General features: G+C 40.0%; 1 protein-coding gene across 10 annotated transcripts in view; it reads left to right on the forward strand.

Annotated features, from left to right (window-relative positions):
* Positions 1-20,116, forward strand: part of ASH1L (ASH1 like histone lysine methyltransferase) — a 224,159-nt gene that overhangs the window by 42,499 nt on the left and 161,544 nt on the right. The window lies entirely within an intron of this gene.

The following is a 20,116-nucleotide window of genomic DNA, read 5'->3' on the forward strand; positions in this document are numbered from 1 at the left end:
CTGACCTCAGGTGATCCGTCCATCTTGGCCTCCCAGAGTGCTGGGATTACAGGCATGAGCCACCACGCCTGGCCTATTTATGCAATTTTTAAAGGCAAAACTCCAAAGTGCTGGGATTACAGGTGTAAGCCACTGTGTCTGACCGAAAAAAGAGAAATCTTTATTGAGATATGATTCACATACCATACAGTCACCCATTTAAATTCAGTGATTTTTAGGGTATTTCATTATTAGCTTTAAAAATTTATGTAAAATCATTTCTTTCTTTCTTTTTTTTTTTTTTGAGACGGAGTCTCACTCTGTCGCCCAGACTGGAGTACAGTGGTGCGATCTCGGCTCACTGCAACCTCCACCTCCCGGGTTCAAGTGATTCTCCTGCGTCAGCCTCCTGAGTAGCTGAGATTACAGGTGCCCACCACCGCACCCAGCTAATTTTTGTATTTTTAGTAGAGATGAGGTTTCACCATGTTGGCCAGGCTGGTCTCGAACTCCTGACCTCAGGTGATCCACCCACTTCGGCCTCCCAAAGTATTGGGATTACAGGTGTGAGCCACTGCGCCCAGCCAAAATAATTTATTTCTAAACCTTTTTCATTATCCCAAATTAAAACTCCATAACCGTTAAGTAATATCTTCCATTTCTTCTGTCTGCAGCGACTGGTAATATCTAATGTACTTGCTGGGCGTGGTAGCTCACGCCTGTAATCCCAGCACTTTGGCATGCTGAGGCAGGTGGATCACCTGAGGACAGGAGTTTGAGAGCAGCCTGGCCAGCATGATGAAACCCCGTCTCTACTAAAAATACAAAAAATTAGCCGGCCGTGATGGCAGGTGCCTGTAATCTCAGCCCTTGGGAGGCTGAGGCAGGAGAATCGCTGGAATCCAGGAGGCAGAGGTTGCAGTGACCTCAGGTTGCGCCACTGCACTCCAGCCTGGGCAACAAAAGTGAAACTCCATCTCACCCCCCCAAAAATTCTGACGTACTTTTAGCAACTGTAAATTTGCCTATTCTAGCTAACTCATATAGGTGTAATCATACAATATTTGTTATTTTGTGTCTGGCTTATTTCATTTACCAGAATGTCCTCAAGGTGTAACCATGTTGTAGCATGTGCCAAAACTTCATTCCCTTTCATGGCTGAATAATCCATTGTATGGATATACCACCTTATTTTTATTTATTTATTTATTTTTTGAGACGGAATTTCACTCTTGTTGCCCAGGCTGGAGTGCAATGGCGCGATCTCGGCTCACGGCAACCTCCGCCTCCAGGGTTCAAGCAATTCTCCTGCCTCAGCCTCTTGAGTAGCTGGGATTACAGGCGTGTGCCACCATTCCCGGCTGATTTTTGTATTTTTTAGTAGAGATGGGGTTTCTCCATGTTGGTCAGGCTGGTCTCAAACTCCTGTCCTCAGGTGATCCGCCCACCTCTGCTTCCCAAAGTGCTGGGATGACAGGCGTGAGCCACCACACCCGGCCACCATTTTATTTTTTATCCATTCATCTCTTGATGGAATCTTGGTTCACATCCACTATTTGGCTATTGTGAATAATGCTACAGTGAATGTTGCCATACAGTTATCTGTTCAAGTTCCTGCTTTGAATTTTTGGGTATTTACTTGGGAATAGAATTGCTGGGTCATATGGTAATTACTTACTTAGCTCTTTCAGGAACTGTACACTTTTACAGTGGCTATACTCTTTCATATCCCATCAGCAATGCATGAGTTTTTGATTTCTCTGAGTCTTCATGAGGTTTTCTTAATTTTTATTCCCTCCCTCCCTCCCTCCCTCCATTCCTTCCTTCTTTTCTTCCTTCCTTCCTGTCCTTTCCTGTCTCCCCTCTACCTCTCCCGCTCCCTCTCTCTGCCTCTCCCCCTCTCTTCCCTCCCCTTACTTTCCTTTTCTTCCTTCCCTTCTCTCTCTTTCCTTCCTCCCACCGCCCCCCCGCCCCCCCGCCCCCGTTCTCAAGCGGTAGCACATTGTGGTTTTTGATTTGCATTTTCTTAACGACTAATGATGTTGAACAATTTTTCATGTGCTTATTGGCCATTTGTGTATCTTCTTTGAAGAAATGTTTGTTCAAATTATTTGACTACTTTTGAATTGTGTTTTGTTTTTGAATTGTCCAGGTTCTTTATATAATCTGTATATAGGATTTTAAAAATATTTTCTCTCATTCTGTGGATAGTCTTTTAATTTACTTTTGTGTCCTCTGATGCAAAAAAAGTTTTCAATTTTGATGAAAACCGGATCCAATTTATTTTTTCCTTTATTGCCTGTATTTTTAGTGTCATATCCTAGAAATCACTGCCAAATCCAATGTTGTGAAAGTCTTCCCCCTATGTTTTCCTGAGGGTTTTATCGTTTTAGCTCTTATGTTTAGATCTGTGATCCATTTTGAGTTTAAGTTTTGTATATGGTTTAAAGTAAGGGTCCAGCTTCATTCCTTTACATGATATTCAGTTTTCTCAGCATCATTTCTTGAAGAGAGTATCTTTTCTTCATTGAATGGTTTTGGCACCTTTGTTAAAGAAATTATTGGCCATATATGTGAGAATTTATTTTAGGACTCTTCCTTTCCATTCCATTGGTCCATATGTCTGTCTTTCTGCAAGTACCACACTGTTTTCATTACTGTAGCTTTGTAGTAAGTTCTTTGTTTGTTTGTTTGTTTGTTTTAGATGGAGTCTTACTCTGTCGTCCAGGCTGGAGTACAGTGGCATGATCTCGGCTTGAGACTGCAGCCTCTGCCTCCTGGGTTCAAATGATTCTCCTGCCTCCTGCCTTAGCCTCCCAAGTAGCTGAGATTACAGGTGCCCGCTACCACGCCCAGCTAATTTTTGTACTTTTAGTAGAGACAGGGTTTCACCATGTTGGCCAGGCTGGTCTCAAACTCCTGAGCTCAAATGATCTGCCTGCCTCAGCCTCCCATAATGCTGGGATTACAGGTGTGAGCCACCGTGCCCTTCCTGTTTGTTTTTAAAGAGAGAGGGTCTTGCTCTGTCATCCAGGCTAGGCTACTCACTGCAGCCTCAAACTCCTGGGCTCAAGTGATCCTCCTGCCTTGGTCTCCCAAAGTGATGGGATTATAAGCATGAGCCATCATGGCTAGCCTGTAGTAAGTTGAAGTCAGAAAGTGTGAGTCTTCCAACTTTGTTCTTTTTCAAAATTGTTTTGGCTATTTGGGGTTCCTTGAGATTCCATATGGATTTTAGGATGGGGTTTTCTGTTTCTTTAAACAATAATGTTGGGATTTTGATAGAAATGACATTGAATCTGCAGATCACTGTAGGTAGTGTTGTCATCTTAATATGAAGTCTTGAAATCCAGGAATATGGGATGTCTTTTGTTTATTTAAGATTTCCTTAATTTCTTTCAGCAATATTTTATAAAATTTGTGGTGTTCAAGCCTTTCACCTCCTTAAATTTATTCCTGTGTATTTTATTTTTTGATGCTATTGCAACCAGAATTGTTTTAAATTTACTTTTCAGATTGCTTATTGTAAATATATAGAAATATAACTAATTTTTTAAATTATTATTTTTAATTTTTTTTTAGAGACAGGGTCTTGCTCTGCTGCCCATGCTGGAGGGGCAGTGGCATAGCTCATTGTAGCCCCAAACTCCTGGACTCAAGCAATCTTCCTGCCTTAGCCTCCTTTTATTTATTTTAATAAAAAATTATTTTTGTAGAGATGGGGTCTTGCTATTTTGCCCAAGCTGGTCTTGAACTTCTGACCTCAATGATCCTCCTTCCTTGGCCTCCCAAAGTGATGGGATTACAGGTGTGAGCCACTGTGTTGGCCACAACTGGTTTTGGCATGTAAGTTTTGTATCCTGCAACTTTGCTGAATTCATTTATTAGCTTGAACAATTTGTTGATGTTTTAGGATTTTTCTACATATAAAACTGTGTTGTCTGCCAACAGAGATAATTCAGTATTTTAATATATGCCTCAGGTATTTCTTACATTCCAGCAGATGTAGGAAACACTAGGTTTACTTACTGTGAAACAAGAGTGGGTTATTTTCTGTTCAGTGAGTTAGCTACTGAAAATAGTGTTTTTTTTTGGTCTACTAAAATATTATATATAATTTTTTTTCATGTTTTTAAAATTATAAACTCCCAATGGCCATTACTGAATAGGTTACATACAGTGTTTTGAATGTGGTCAAGCAACCTCTTTAGTGGTTCTTACCGGTAGAGCTTAAACAACTAGTAAACTGAAAGTAGTAGTTGCTGGTATTATAGCCGGAAGACAATAAAAGAAGAGGAAAACAGAACGATAGAAGGCAGTGTAAGAAACAAGAGGAAAGGATGATAATAAAGTGCCATCAGGCTACCTCAAAGGATAGTTTTCTGTCCATAATCCATGCTAGTATAGTATGTAGGGTAATCTCCGAGTTATATTGATATATATGTAGATATAGGTTGGTGCAAAAGTAATTGCAGTTTTGGACCATGAGTTTTTTGTTTGTTTGTTTGTTTGTTTGTTTTTAAGGCAGAGTCTCCTTTTGTTGCCCAGGCTGGAGTGGAGTGCAGTGGCTTGATCTCGGCTCACTGCAGCCTCCGCCTCCTGGGTTAAGGCAATTCTCCTGCCTCAGCCTCCTGAGTAGCTGGGATTACAGGTGCTTGCCACCATACCTGGCTAATTTTTGTATTTTTAGTAGAGATGAGGTTTCACCGTGTTGGCCAGGATGGTCTCGAACTCCTGACCTCAGGTGATTCGCCTGCCTCAGCCTTCCAAAGTGCTGAGATTATAGGAGTGAGTCCCTGTGTCCGGCCATTGACCATGAATTTTAAATCATTATAACTAGGCTCAAACACATCTTTATTAATCAAAATAGGAACCATTACAGTAAAAATTTGTGCCAAAAAGAAATCAGTCTGTTTAATCCCGTAGCATAAAAATCTGTGCTTCTGGATTCGACAAACTCTTGGGAAGGATTTTATGCATCCTGCTGGTTGTGGAAGCGGTTTCCCTGCAAAAAGTTGTTGAGATGCTTGAAGAAGTGGTAGCTGGTTGACGAGAGGTCAGTTGAATATGGCAGGTGAGGCAAAACTTAGTAGTCCAATTCGTCCAACTTTTGAAGCATTGATTGTGTGACGTGTAGTCAGGCGTTGTCCTGGAGAAGAATTGGGCTCTTTTTGTTGATCAATGCTGGCGTCAGGCATTGCAGTTTTTGGTACATCTCATCAATTTGCTGAGCATACGTCTCAGATGTAATGGTTTCACTGGCATTCGGAAAGGTATAGTGGATCGGACTGGCAGCAGACCACCAAACGGTGACCATGACCTTTTTTGGTGCAAGTTTGGCTTTGAAAAGTGCTTTGGAGCTCCTTTTGGGTCCAACCACTGATCTGGTTGTTGCCGGTTGTCATATAAAATCCACTTTTTGTCACACATCACAGTCTGAGAAATTTTTCCTTGTTGGTGTGTAAAATGCCAAATGATTGTAGAATGGCTGAAGTTGAGTTCCTTGGCAACTTCTCGTGTGTAGTTATAAGAGGATCAGTTTCGATGATTGCTCTCAGTCGTTGTGAGCTTCTGACAGCCAGCCACTGTGCTTCTTATCTTCAAGGCTCTTATCTCCTTTGCAGAACTTCCTGAACCACCGCTGTACTGTACATTCATTAGCAGTTCCGGGGCCAAATGCGTTGTTGATGTTGCAAATTGTCTCTGCTGCTTTATGACCCATTTTAAACCCAAATAAGAAAATCGCTTGAATTTGCTTTTAGTCTAACATTTCCATAGTCTAAAATAAATATAAAATAAACAGCAAGTAATGTCATTAGCAAAAAAAATAAAGTGAGAAATGTGCATTAAAATGACATATAACATAACCACATTTAAGAACATATTCCAATATCAAGTGGCAAATTTCAACAGTGCAAAAACTGTAGTTACTTTTACACCAGTATTACCTATTTTATTTATAATTTATAACAATTATATAGTTTAAAAAAATGTGTGTATATGTATGTATATGCATATATATAAACTGTGGTAGGCTGCATATAACCTGAACTTCTCCATTTTAACCATTTGTAAGTGTATAATTTTGTGGCATTAGGTAGATGCACTTTTCGTGCAACCATCCCCACCCACCAGCTCTGGATCTTTTTTTTTGACATTTTCCAGCTGACACTCTATTAACTCTTCATTCTCCCTCCTGCAGCCCCTAGCGAAACCACTATTCTACTTTCTGTCTCTGAATTTGACTACTGTAATTACCACATATAAGTAGAATCATATAATATTTGTTCTTAGGTAACTGCCTTATTTCCCTTAGCATAATGTCCTCAAGGTTGTCCATCTTGGAGTATGTCAGAGTTGCTTTCGTTTTTAAGGCTGAATAATATTCCAGTGTATGTATATACCAAATTTTGTTCATTCTATGGATATGTCAGATTCAGAAGCTGTTTGTGAATTTTTAGGTTAATGTGATTGTCAACTATTAATTTCTAGATTTGTTCAGCTGTTACTTTTCTTGGTAGTATTTTACTAAATAAGTTAATCTAGTCCATCTATTATGGATGGACACTGGTATTGCTTCCAGCTTTTAACAGTTGTGACTAATGCTGAACATGTGTGTAGAAATATCTGAGTCCCTGCTTTCACGTCTTTTGGGTATATATGTGGAAGTGGAATTTTTGGTCGTATTACAATTTTTTTTGGTAAGAGATTGGGTGTCGCTCTGTCACCCAGGCTGGACATTGTAATTCTTTTTTTTTTTTTTTTTTTTTTTTTGGTACAGGATCTCACTCCTGTTGCCCTGGCTGGAGTGCAGTGGCGTAATCACAGCTCACTGCAGCCTTGACCTCCTGGGCTCAGATGATTCTGCCATCTCAGCCTCTTGAATAGCCTGGCTACAGGCATGCACAACCACTCCTGGCTCATTTTTTGTATTTTTAGTAGACATGGGGGTTTCACCATGTTGCCCAGGCTGATCTTGAACTCCTGGACTAAAGTAGTCTGTCCGTCTCAGCCTCCCAAAGTGCTGGGATTACAGATGTGAGCCACCGTGCCTGGCTGGGACATTATAATTCTGTGTTTAATTTTTTGAAAGAATTACCATACTGTTTTCCACAGGGGCTGTACAATTTTACATTCCCACCAGGAACTCACAAGTATTCTGGTTCTTCCACATCCTCCGTAAGAGTTATTCTATGTTTTTAAAAAATTATAGCCATCCTAATGTGTAGCAATTACTCATTATATTTATAATTTATAATTATATATCTGTAGTTTTGTTTGTTTGAGACAGCATCTTGCTGTTGCCTAGGTTGGAGTGCAGTGATGTGATTAGGCTCACTGTAGCCTTGACCTTGACCTCCTAGGCTCAAGCAGTCCTACCGCCTCAGCCTCCCAAGAAGCCACGGCTACAGGTGTGTGCCACCACACTTCTAATATTTTTATATTTTGTAGAAATGTTGCTCCCTGTGTTGCCCAGGCTGGTCTTGAAATCCTGGGCTCAGGTGATCCTCCCATCTCAGCCCCCCAAAGTGCTTGGATTACAAGGTGTCAGCCACCATGCCAGTGAGCCACTGTGCCCAGCTTGATATGTGTGTGTGTTTTTTTTTAAAACATAAGACTAATCGCAGTACTTTGGGAGGCCGAGGCAGGTGGATCACTTGAGGTCAGGAATTTGAGACCAGCCTGACCAATATGGTGAAACCCCATCTCTACTAAAAATACAAAAATTAGCTGGGTGTGGTGGTGAGCACCTATACCCCCAGCTACTCAGGAGGCTGAAGCAAAAGAAGCTTTTGAACCCAGGAGGTGGAGGTTGCAGTGAGCTGAGATCACACTACTGCACTCCTGCCTGAGTGACAGAGTGAGACTCCATCTCAAAAAAAAAAAAAGTCTAAGATCCTTTGCCTTTTGTTTTTTTAAAGACAGAGTCTCACTCTGTCACCCAGGCTTGCGTGCAGTGGCGTGATCTCGGCTCACTGCAACCTCTGCTGCCCAGGTTCAAGCGATTCTTCTGCCTTAGCCTCCCGAGTAGCTGGGATTACAGGTGCGTGCCACCACGCCCTGTGCTGGGATTACAGGCGTGAGCCACCGCGCCTGGCTGATCTTTTGCCTTTCTACTTTATCTTCAGTGCTCCAAAAGAAGCAGCCCTGAAGGGGAACTCCTATTGAGATTGTGATAAAGGATTGTGACAAAGGATAGTATTTTCTCCTTTACTGACCATAGGGAAATAAGAGAATAAGAAACAATCTTGGCTGGGCACAGTGGCTCACACCTGTAATCCCAGCACTTTGGGAGGCCCAGGCGGGTGGATCACCTGAGGTCTGGAGTTTGAGACCAGCCTGACCAAGATGGAGAAACACTGTCTCTACTAAAAATACAAAAAATTAGCCAGGTATGGTGGTGCATGCCTGTAATCCCAGCTACTTGGGAGGCTGAGACAGGAGAATCGCTTGAACCCAGGAGGAAGAGGTTATGGTGAGCCGAGATCGCGCCATTGTACTCTAGCCTGGGCAACAAGAGTGAAACTCCATCTCAAAAAGAAAAAAAAGAAATAATCTTGCCGGGCGTGGTGGCTCACCCCTGCAATTCCAGCAGTTTGGGAGGCCAAGATGGGTGGATCACAAGGTCAGGAGATCGAGACTATCCTGGCCAACATGGTGAAACTCTGTCTCTACTGAGAATACAGAAATTAGCTGGGTGTGGTGGCTCACGCCTTGTAGTCCCAGTGACTCTGGGAGGCTGAGGCAGGAGAATCACTTCAGCCTGGGAGGCGGAGGTTGCAGTGAGCCGAGATTGCGCCACTGCACTCCACCCTGTCTCAAAAACAAACAAGAAAGAAACAATCTTGGTTTGTTCATGAAAGAATCTTGATTTGTTTGTGTCTTACTCTTAATTTTAATACCTTGTTAAGGAATAATTGACAGTGGATTGAAGTTTGGAAAGTCTCCAGAGAGGGAATAAAACCTCAGAATCTCCTGAGAGAATCTAGAAAAACATTGTTAAGTATATCAAACTGCAGTAATCCCTGTGGGAATTTTGTAGTTTCTGTGTAGTGAAGATGGCTAATGAATTAGACTCAAAAAGAGAATGCCACATTTAGATTACTGTTCTAATGTTTCTTTGCATAAACTTTGGTTCCAGTGAGTTCTTAACTGTGGTGGTGTTTTGCAAACAAAGGGAAACCTGAAGACATTTTCAGTATATTCAAGTCTTCTTTATTTTCTTTAAGAAAAGGTTATTCTACTTGATGATTTATGTATCATATATCATGGATGGTTAATGCATAGTATGTTATGTCATATTTCGTACTTTTATTACTTGGAAATTTTTAATTTATTTTAAAATGTCAGACTCATATTTGAGGTTCAAAAGTTGAGAATTTTTAGGTTAATAACATGATTTTCAGCTGTCATTTTCTAGATTTGTTCAGGTGTCATTTTTCTGGGTAATATTTTGCTATATAAAAGTTAATTATCTAATCAGTTTACTTTCAGTGAAAATTTTTGTTCTGTATATGTTTACTGTGGCTTCCATCAGCCTATTTTAGTTAAAAAATAAGACTTAATTTTAGCTGGGTAGTCTGGGTGACAGAGCGAGATCCTGTCTAAAAAAAAAAAAATGTGTTTTCAGGTTCATCTTCGCTTGGAGAATCATATCACATTAAGAATAAATTGTTGGGAATCAAAGTTGGTACAAAGAAACTTCCAGAAGAGTAATTCCAGCATTGCTATCTTTGGTATCTTCCAGAAACATATTTGCACTTACAAACCAGTATGCATCCCCTACATACATGTTCTTTCCCCATTTTAAAATGTAAATAGTAGCACACTGTACATACTGCTCTGTATCTTTTTTCTGTTAAATAGTATATTCTAAAGATTTTTTCATAACAAGACTATGAGAACTTCTTTAGCCCTTGGAAATGTGGCTTGTATAATTTTTTTTTTTTTTTTTTGAGGCAGCCTTGCTCTGTCGTCCAGGCTTGAGTGCAATGGTGCGATCTCGGCTCACTGCAACCTCCGCCTCCCGGGTTCAAGCTTTTGTCTTGCCTCAGCCTCTTGAGTAGCTGGGATTACAGGTGTGCACCACCACGCCTGGGTAATTTTTGTATTTTTAGTAGAGACGGGGTTTCTCCAAATTGGTCAGGCTAGTCTCGAACTCCTGACCTTGTGATCCGCCCGCCTCAGCCTCTCAAAGTGCTGGGATTATAGGCACGAGCCGCTGCGCCCAGCCTATAATTTTCTTTTTCCAGTTTGTTGTTTGTCTTTAGAGTTTGGTTATGTTATTTTGCCATGCAGAAGTATTTAGCTTTTTACCTGATATAATTTATAAATCTTTTTAAGGCTTCTGGATTTTTGACGTATCATTAGAAAGACCTTCTTCCTTCGAAGTTTATAAAAGATTTCCTTATGTTGTTTTGCAGATCTTTGTAGTGTTTTATTTTTTAACGTATAAATCCTTGATCCATTTGGAGTTTGTTATGGGTTATGAGTTATGGTTCCAAATTTATCTCTTTCCAAATGGCTACCTGGTTGTCCCAACACTTATTATTATTATCATCATTTGTGACGGAGTCTCGCTCTGTCGCCCAGGCTGGAGTGCAGTGGTGCAATCTCGGCTCACTGCAACCTCTGCCTCCTGGGTTCAAGCAGTTCTCCTGCCTCAGCCTCCTGAGTAGCTGGGATTAGAGACACACGCCATCATGCCCAGCTAATTTTTGTATTTTTAGTAGAGGCAGGCTTTCCTCATGTTGGTCAGGCTGGTCTTGAACTCCTAACCCCAGGTGATTGACCTGCTTTGGCCTCCCAAAGTGCTGGGGATTATAGGCGTGAGCCACCAAGCCTGGCCTCAACACTATTATTAAGAAGTCCATCTTTACTTCTCTGATTTGAGAGGCTGCTTTGTCATATACTGAATTTCTTTATGTACTTAGTTCTAGTCTGGTTTTCCTTTTAGTATTAATGATGTTTCTGTTTATTTACATTTTTTGTTTGTTTATTTATTTTTAAGAGTCTGAGTCTTGTCTTTTTTACCCAGGCTGTGGTGCGGTGGTGTGATCATAGCTCACTGTAACCTTGAACTCCTGGGGATCAAGCTATCTTCCTGTCCCAGCCTGGCAAATCATTAGGATTACAGGTGTGAGCCATGGCACCTGGCGACCATGATACAGTTTTAAGTATTTTGTTTTATAGGTAGGACTAATCCATCCTCCTAACTTGTATTTTAGTGTGCTCCCTGTACTTTTGCCTCTTAATTTATAAACTTAATGTAATTTCAGTGAAAATAAATTTTTTTTTCTAGAATGTGGCTGATTATAAAGTTTGTATATTGTTCATCTTTATCTGTGGTTGAATTTGGAGTCTAATTTGATGATGACTACTTTGAGAGGCTTTGACTTTAGTTTTCCAGGAGTTAGGGTACATTACTGACACCTTTCCTGGGGTCTCTATTTTGCCCCTAGCGCATGACTTGATGCACTTACCAACCGTATTATTGTGCCTATTTAGGTCAGCCCTTTTTATTCTTTTCTTTTGGTCCTATTGGAGCTTTTTCTTACTCCTATGAGGCAGCAGTGTAAGAAACATATTTTATGCTGGTTTGAGTTATTTTGTTGTAATAGAAGACTCTTCACAGTATTTAGCCTAGCATATTGCTAGAAGTAGAAAGCCCCTGATTGTTTTATAAGAAATAATGTTCATTATTTTATTTTTACTTTTGAGACTAGAGTCTCACTCTGTCATACAGGCTGGAGTACAGTGGTGCCATCTTGGCTCACTGCAATCTCCGCCTTCTGGGGTTCAAGTGATTCTTGTGCCTCAGCCTCCTGAGTAGCTGGGATTACGGGTAAATGTCATCATGTCTGGCTAATTTTTGTATTTTTAGTAGAGATGGGGTTTTGCCGTGTTGGCTAGGCTGGTCTCGAACTCCTGGCCTCAAGTTATCTGCCTGCCTTGACCTCCAAAGTGCTAGGATTACAGGCATGGGCCACCGTGCTTGGACTCATTATTAATTTTATAGCAGGTTTTCTTGTTTTCTTTTTTCCTCCCAAGTGGAAAGAAAAACTTTCTTGTAATTTTTCTCTAAAAATTTATGTTTGGCTTTGATGCAGTTACATGTGGTGTCTGCCATTTCATAAGCTGTCAGAATGGTACATTCATTTTTCTACAGCAGTATTTTAGAAAGTGAAAGTAGAGATGGAAGTCACAATATTTACTTGTATTTGTCACACAGTAACTTAAAAGGAGATGGAGCAATGGTACATTTCTTTCCAGCATTTAAAGAAAATTCCGTTTCTGGTGTTATATAATACGTGATTGTAGTTCATTTAGTATGCTTAGCCAAAAAAAAAAAAAAAAAAAAGTCAAGTATACAAGCTTGCAATAAAAAGTTCTACTATATTAGGAAGTCAGAGTTGAGGAGGTACACAAAGGCATTTTGACAAAAATGCACAAATGGTAGATACATAACCTTTTTAAAGAGATGGTCTTCTTTTAAAGATGCAGTCTGTTGCCCAAGGCTGTGCAGTGGCATGATCATGGTTCACAGCAGTCTTGGCCCCCATGGGCTTAGGTGATCCTCCCATCTCAGCTTCCGGAATCACTAGGACCACAGGTGTGTGCCACCGCACTTGGCTAATTTTATTTTATTTTTTGTAGAGACAGTGTCTTGTTGTGTTGCCCAGGCTGTTCTCAAACTCCTGTGCTGAATCGATCCTCCTGCCTTATCCTCCCAACATGCTGGGATTACAGTCGTGAGCCACTGCATTTGGTCATATCATTATACCATGTCTCACAATTATGATGACCAGATTACATATTAGTCAAATAGCATTGAAATTTGGTGCTTTGTTGACTAACATTTTTGTCATTGGATAGTTTATTTGATGTTACTTTAGTCTAGATGAGTGGATTTCATGAGCACAATGAATTAGAAGTAAAATTTATAACCATAATTATAATTTCCAGTCCAAAAATGGTTTTCTGTTTAGAAAAGAAAATTCTATGCCATCTTAATAGATTTAAGAAGCAGTTCGTTGAAGGAATAATTTTGAATTTCAGTGAAGCGGTTTTTTTTTTTTTTTTAATTGAGACAGAGTTTTGCTCTTGTTGGCCAGGCTGGAGTGCCATGGCGCGATCTTGGCACACCGCAACCTCCACCTCCCAGGTTCAAGTGATTCTCCTGCTTCAGCCTCCCGAGTAGCTGGCATTACAGGCACGCACCACCACGTCTGGCTAATTTTGTATTTTTAATAGACAGGGTTTCTCCATGTTGGTCAGGCTCGTTTCAAACTCCTGACCTCAGGTGATCTGCCCGCCTTGGCCTCCCAAAGTGCTGGGACTACAGGTGTGAGCCACTGCGCCCGGCCTAAGTGATTTTTTTGGAGAATTAGTATTACTTTTTAAATAAAATTTGATAAAGTTAAATATTTTTCTTTTTTATAGAAACAGTCTGGCTATGTTGGCCAGGCTGGTCTTGAACTCCTGGGGTCAAACGATCCTCCTACCTCACTCAGCCTCTCAAAGTGCTAGGATTACAGGTGTGAGCCACCATACCCGGCTGAGAATTATTAAAACCCACATGAATCCAAGTATTAGACTTAAAGCCTGTCCTGGAATTTAAAATTTTATAATGCTATATAACTGGTAGATTAATGTTTCTTTTTCTTTTTTTAATTTGAGATGGAGTCTCAGTCCATTGCCCAGGCAGTTCAGTGGCATAATCTTGGCCACACTGCAACCTCCACCTCCCAGGTTCAAGCAGTTTTCCCACCTCAGCCTCCCAGGTAGCTGGTACTACAGGCACACGCCACCATGCCCGGCTAATTTTTGTATTTTTAGTAGAGATGGGGTTTTGCTATGTTGGCCAGGCTAATCTCGAACTACTAACCTCAGGTGATCCACCCACTTCGGCCTCCCAAAGTGCTAGGATTACAGGCGTGAGCCACCGTGCCCAGCCTAATGTTGTTTCTTAAATAAGAAAAATTGGTAATAATAGTGCCTCAGTTCTTGCTCAGTAGAGATTATTTGCCTGGCAGTTTTTAAAGTGCTGCAAACAAGTTCCAATTATTTTGAAATAGAGTTGTTGGAAAAAAATTGGTTTGACATTACCTAGGTTTTGGATTTTTTTCCTTTGTATTTGTTAGATAATAATAGTGTGTTAACATATACACCATGGAATACTATGCAGCCATAAAAAAGGATGAGTTCATGTCATTTGTAGGGACATAGATGAAGCTGGAAACCATCATTCTGAGCAAACTAGTGCAAGGGCAGAAAACCAAACACCGCATGTTCTCACTCGTAGGTGGGAATTGAACAATGAGAACACTTGGCCACAGGGTGGGAAACATCACACATCGGGGCCTGTCATGGGGTGGGGGCAGCAGAGAGGGATAGCATTAGGAGATATACCTAATGTAAATGACGAGTTAACGGGTGCAGCACACCAACATGGCACATGTATACATATGTAACAAACCTGCAGATTGTGCACATGTACCCTAGAACTTAAAGTATAATAAAAAAAAATAATAATAGTGTGTTAGGTTTTCTAGATAATAATAGTTCCTTTAAATTATACCCTATTTTAAGTTAGCCCAGTTTTCTATAAAATGTATATATTTTAAATTGAGATATAATTCAAATACCATAAAATTTATCCTTTTAAAATGTACAGTTCAGTGTTTTTAGTATATTCAGTATGTTGTGTATACAGTTATGAAACCATTATTAATAATTTTAAACATTTTCATCTTAATAAACATTTTCATCTTAAATTTGTATCTTTAGTGTGCCTTTTACACTTAAAATAACTAATAAGACTAATATTTTGATTTATATTCAAAAGGACTAATATTTTGATTTATACTTTCACAAAGGAGGTTAAAGTTTTATATCACTTAACTTTGCCCATAGTCTCTAGAGTCACAACATTCTTTGTTTTTCCACGTGCTGTAAAAAAAAATTATGCTATGAGATGATAACTGCCATGATAGAAATACATACAGAGTGTATATGTGAATCGCAGAATCATGGGCGAAGGTGATGAGCAAGAGAATATACAAAGAAGGGCTCATGCTTAAAGTTAGGTGTTGACAACTTTGTTAGAATTTGCTGGAAAGAGAAAGGCTTTTGGAACAAAGTAAATAAAGGGAAAATGCACACTTAGGATGTCTCACAGGGTTTTCTCAGTTGTGCTGTAAAACAAGAATTTGACAGTTCTTTACTGTAGGTAAATACTAAGAAAATACAAATAATGAGGCCGGGCGCGGTGGAAAAAAAACAAAAAGAATTGCGTGACTATACTTATTTTTTCTTAGGATTTTTCTTTTTTTTTTTTTTTTTTTTTTTTTAAGTTTGTGGTCCTACTTTGTAGTAGTATTCCTCTTAGAGGAAAAATTAAAAGATAAAACTGCTTTTTTGGACTATTTTTCTATTTCAGAAATTTGGGTTTGCTTGTGGTAAGTAGGGGCCCTGTCATTTATAGCTGTAATGGTAAATCTTTTTTTTTTTTTTTTTTTTTTTGAGACGGCGTTTCAGTCTTGTTGCCCAGCCTAGAGACAATGGTGTTAGCTCACTGCAACCTCTGCCTCCCGGGTTCAAGCGATTCTCCTGCCTCAGCCTCCCAAGTAGCTGGGATTACAGTTGTGCACCACCATGCCTGGCTAATTTTTGTATTTTTAGTAGAGATGCAGTTTCACCATGTTGGTCAGGCTGGTCTTGAACTCCTGACCTCAGATGATCCGCCTGCCTTGGCCTCCCAAAGTGCTGGGATTACAGGCCTGAGCCACTGCGCCCAGCTAGTAAATACTAACAAAGTCAGATAAGTACCTGACTTTTATTTTACAAATATGCGCATAATTAATAGTGAACTACTCTGGTCTTCATGAGAGGGTGAAAGTCAAGCTATATAATATTGGGGCAGATTCGTAGACCTTCTTTATCTTACAGAACTGCAACAGCAGGTGGCATTAGAGATCAGGTTTAAGGGTGAGTTGCAATGTATTTTTAATAGTTGCCACTATTAGGAAGGGAAGTAACACATATTGGGGATTCAGGGCACAACTGGCAAAGCTCACCTTGACCCTTGGGTGTTGCTGATCTTTTAGAAGATTCTCCGTATGTGTATATATATTTTTAGTCGTAAGCTTAAAAAATATAGCACTAAAAAATATAGCAATTAAGAATTACCTTCCAAGAAGAAAGGGAAAATAATGTTTTATGTCTAATACCTACCTTTCCATATCCAAAACTAAACAGTAGAAAAATAAGAGGGTGTCATCCAGGGCCTATTTAATAACCTTTACCTTTTCTTTACAAATGAATGTCATTTTGCACCAGCAAATGCTTTATGTCAAGAGTTATGGGCTGGACATGGTGGCTCCCACCTGTAATCCTAGCACTTAGGGAGGCCAGGGTGGGTGGGTCGCTTGAGCTCAGGAGTTCAAGACCAGTCTGGCAACATGGTGAAACCCCCCTGTACAAAAAATACAAATGTTAGCCAGGCATGGTGGCTTACACCTGTTGTCCCAGCTACTCAGGATGCTGAGGCAGGAGGATCACTTGAGCACAGGAGGTCGTGGCTGCAGTAAGTTGTGTTCATGCCACTGCACTCCAGCCTGGGTGATAGAGAGATGGAGTGGAATATATGATTGGGTAAGGACTTACCAGGGAAGAGGGTGGTAGTTTACATATTAACTGTGGCTTCCCTGGAACTGCTTAATGTAAATACGGATCTTTCTATAATCTGGATTATGCATACTAATGCTTTAGTTTCTCTAAAATCTATGACCTAAATTGAGAGAATACTGATTATCAAAAGAAGATAATGTCAACAAAGATGTCAGAAATGATACGTATTATTAAGGCGAAATTGTAACCAGAACTCACTTTTGAAACAAAACAGGTACTGAACTAGTGTTTTTTAACAGCCAAGTCCTAATTTACTATGTATATTTTACTTTTATTTTTGGAAAACATATCAAAGTCAAGTATACAAGCTTGCAATAAAAAGTTCTACTATATTAGGAAGTCAAAGAGTTTAGGAGGTACACAAAGGCATTTTGACAAAAATGCACAGATGGTAGATACATACACTAGAATATTTTAGCTACATTGAGTGAAGCTACATTGAATTACTAACATCTGAGGATATATATGAAGGCACAAAAATGATCCTAACATCTTTCTGTAGGATTTGGTAGTAAATCTCGCAGTAAAAACAGTGAAACAAAATGGCTCCTGCTTCTCAGCCTCACTTTTTCATTTCTTAGCAAAATTACTGTGAGTGTGATTATTGTGTAGTTCCTTGCCTAGTCTTTGATTTTATGGGCTGGGGGCTCCAAAAGATTGCTGAGGAGATCAAAAGCAAATGCTGAAAATTATAAGCCAAGGCAGGGGAGCTTGGTAACCTTTCTTTCTAAGCTGTTTGTTGATTATAACGGTTAGGGCAATTATGAAGGTTAGGAATTACGAAATGTGGAAATTCTCCTAAGCATACTTGGTAACTCTTAAAAATTCTATTTGTCTCAACCTTGATAACTAAAATTACCTAAGATAAATGAGAAAAATTAGAAAAGCAAATTTAATCACTAAATTTCTAAATAAAAAGCAAAAAGGATAAAAAAGTTTCACTGTGCAATAGAGAAAGGAAGGAAGATGAGGGAATGGAAAGACTCAGCTTAGACATCCCCCAATTCTGTGAAATGTTCCCTGAACCTTTCCAGGAGGTTACTCTATCCTCTGTGTTTCCATTGCATATATTTCTGTTTTTAACATATAGCACATTGTATAATAATTATTAATTGATTTCTCTATTTCTTTGGCTCCTTCAGTGTCAGGGTGATCTTTTAAGTTTGTGCTTTTTATGAGCAACACAAAATGTTTTAAAAACAGTTCAGTAAGACTGAAGACAAGATCTGTAAGCATAAAACAAATACCATCATCATTACCAAAAATACAATGCTTAAAATATAGCTTGAGAATTTGAGTATTTATTTCCTTATTCCTAAGATTTTGCTTTTAAATATACTGTCTGCCGGGCGCGGTGGCTCATGCCTGTAATCCCAGCACTTTGGGAGGCCAAGGCGGGTGAATCACAAGATCAAGAGATCGAGACTATCCTGGCCAACATGGTGAAACCCCATTTCTACTAAAAATAAAAAAAATTAGCTGGGCGTGGTGGTGCATGCCTATAATCCCAGCTACTTGGGAGGCTGAGGCAGGAGAATTGCTTGAACCTGGGAGGCGGAGGTTGCAGTGAGCCGAGATCGTGCCATTGCACTCCAGCCCGGATGACAGTGTGAGACTCCGTCTCAAAAAAAAAAAAAAAAAAACCTGTCATAACTGTATTACTCAAATATTTCCTCTTCTCTCATTTGCTATAAATATATAGTAAAACTTTCATGCCTATTTAAAACAATCTCTAGGCCGGGTGCAGTGGCTCATGCCTGTAATCCCAGCACTTTGGGAGGTCGAGGCAGGCGGATCATGAGGTCAGTAGATCGAGACCATCCTGGCCAACATGGTGAAACCCCGTTTCTACTAAAAATACAAAAGTTAGCTGGGTATGGTGGCATGTGCCTGTAGTCCCAGCTACTTGGGAGGCTGAGGCAGGAGAATCGCTTGAACCCGGGAGGTGGAGGTTGCAGTGAGCCGAGATTGTGCCACGGCGCTCCAGCCTGGTGACAGAGCGAGACTCTGTCTCAAAAAAATGAATAAATAAATAAAACAATCTGTAGATTGCTATTTTTAAGAAATTGCGGATGCCAAGGTGGGCAGATCACCCGCGGTCAGGAGTTCAAGACCAGCCTAGTCAACATGGCAAAACCCGGTCTCTACTAAAAATATAAAAATTAGCCAGGAATGGTGACACCCACCTGTAGTCCCTGCTACTTGGGAGGATGAAGCACGATAATCACTTGAAACCGGGAGGTGGAGATTGCAGTGAGCTGAGATTGTTATACTGCACTCCAGCCTGGGTGATAGAGTGAGACAATATGTAATAAATAATTAAGAACATCTGAAAGTAATCTTAGTTTAAGAAAACATTTTGAAGTTGGGCATGGTGGTTTAGGCTTGTAATCCCAGTTACTCAGAAGACTGAGGCAGGAGGATTGCTTGAGGCCAGGAGTTCAAATCTAGCCTTGGCAATGTAACGAGACCCCATTTCTGATTTTAAAAATAAGGAAGAAAGACAAAACATTTTTAGATGTCAAACACCTTTTGAAAGAGTTTAACACATCTTAATGACTTACCCCAAATAGGTGGTACCATATGAACCCAAGTCAAACAATCTTATTATTAGTACTATGGGGTATTGTGTTTTTCCAGTTGCCTTTTGTTTTGTTTTTATTTTTTAAACCAATTCTTTGTATTTAGGCTCCTTAGCTCTTTTTTTTCTTTTTAATATAGTTTCTTTTTATTTATTTAGAGACAGAGTCTCATTCTGTCACCCAGGCTGGAGTGCAGTGGTGCAATATCAGCTCATTGCAACCTCTACCTACCAGGTTCAAGCAATTCTCATGCCTTAGTCTCCTGAGTAGCTGAGATTACAGGCATGTGCCACGATGTTCGGCTAATTTTGTATTTTCAGTAGAGACAGGGTTTTGCCATGTTGACCAGGTTGGTATCAAACTCCTGGCCTCAAGTGATCTGCACGCCTTGGCCTCCCAAAATGCTGGGATTACAGGTATGAGACACCACGCCCAGTCTAGGTTCCTTAGCTCTTACCAGAGAATTTGAGACTTGTTAATAGGAGAAGATAGGCACATTCTTTCATCTTACCTGTGCCCTATGGTCTGGGTGCCATCTCAGAGTGCTTTTTTTTCCCCTTATGCCTATTTATGAAGAGGTCCAGAATGCATGTCTACATTATTTGACTGCTACGTTTTCACTTCCATGTTCTTGTTGACAAATGCTATTCAATCAAGAAGACCCGATTGTATATAGGTATCTCTAAGTCTTGCTATGATGGATTCTGTTGTCTTACCTTCATCTTGTTTGTTTACTTTAAAAGCTGCTTGAGCTAGAGGTATTTTTATGGTAGAGAAGAGAACAGTTGGCACAGAGCCCAGCTTCTCCATGGCAGCAGCAATTATGCACATTATCCTGGATCTTTACATTTCAGTAAAACCTT

This window comes from Pongo pygmaeus, chromosome 1, assembly GCF_028885625.2.
Source record: "Pongo pygmaeus isolate AG05252 chromosome 1, NHGRI_mPonPyg2-v2.0_pri, whole genome shotgun sequence".
In the NCBI taxonomy this organism is placed as follows: Eukaryota; Metazoa; Chordata; class Mammalia; order Primates; family Hominidae; genus Pongo; species Pongo pygmaeus.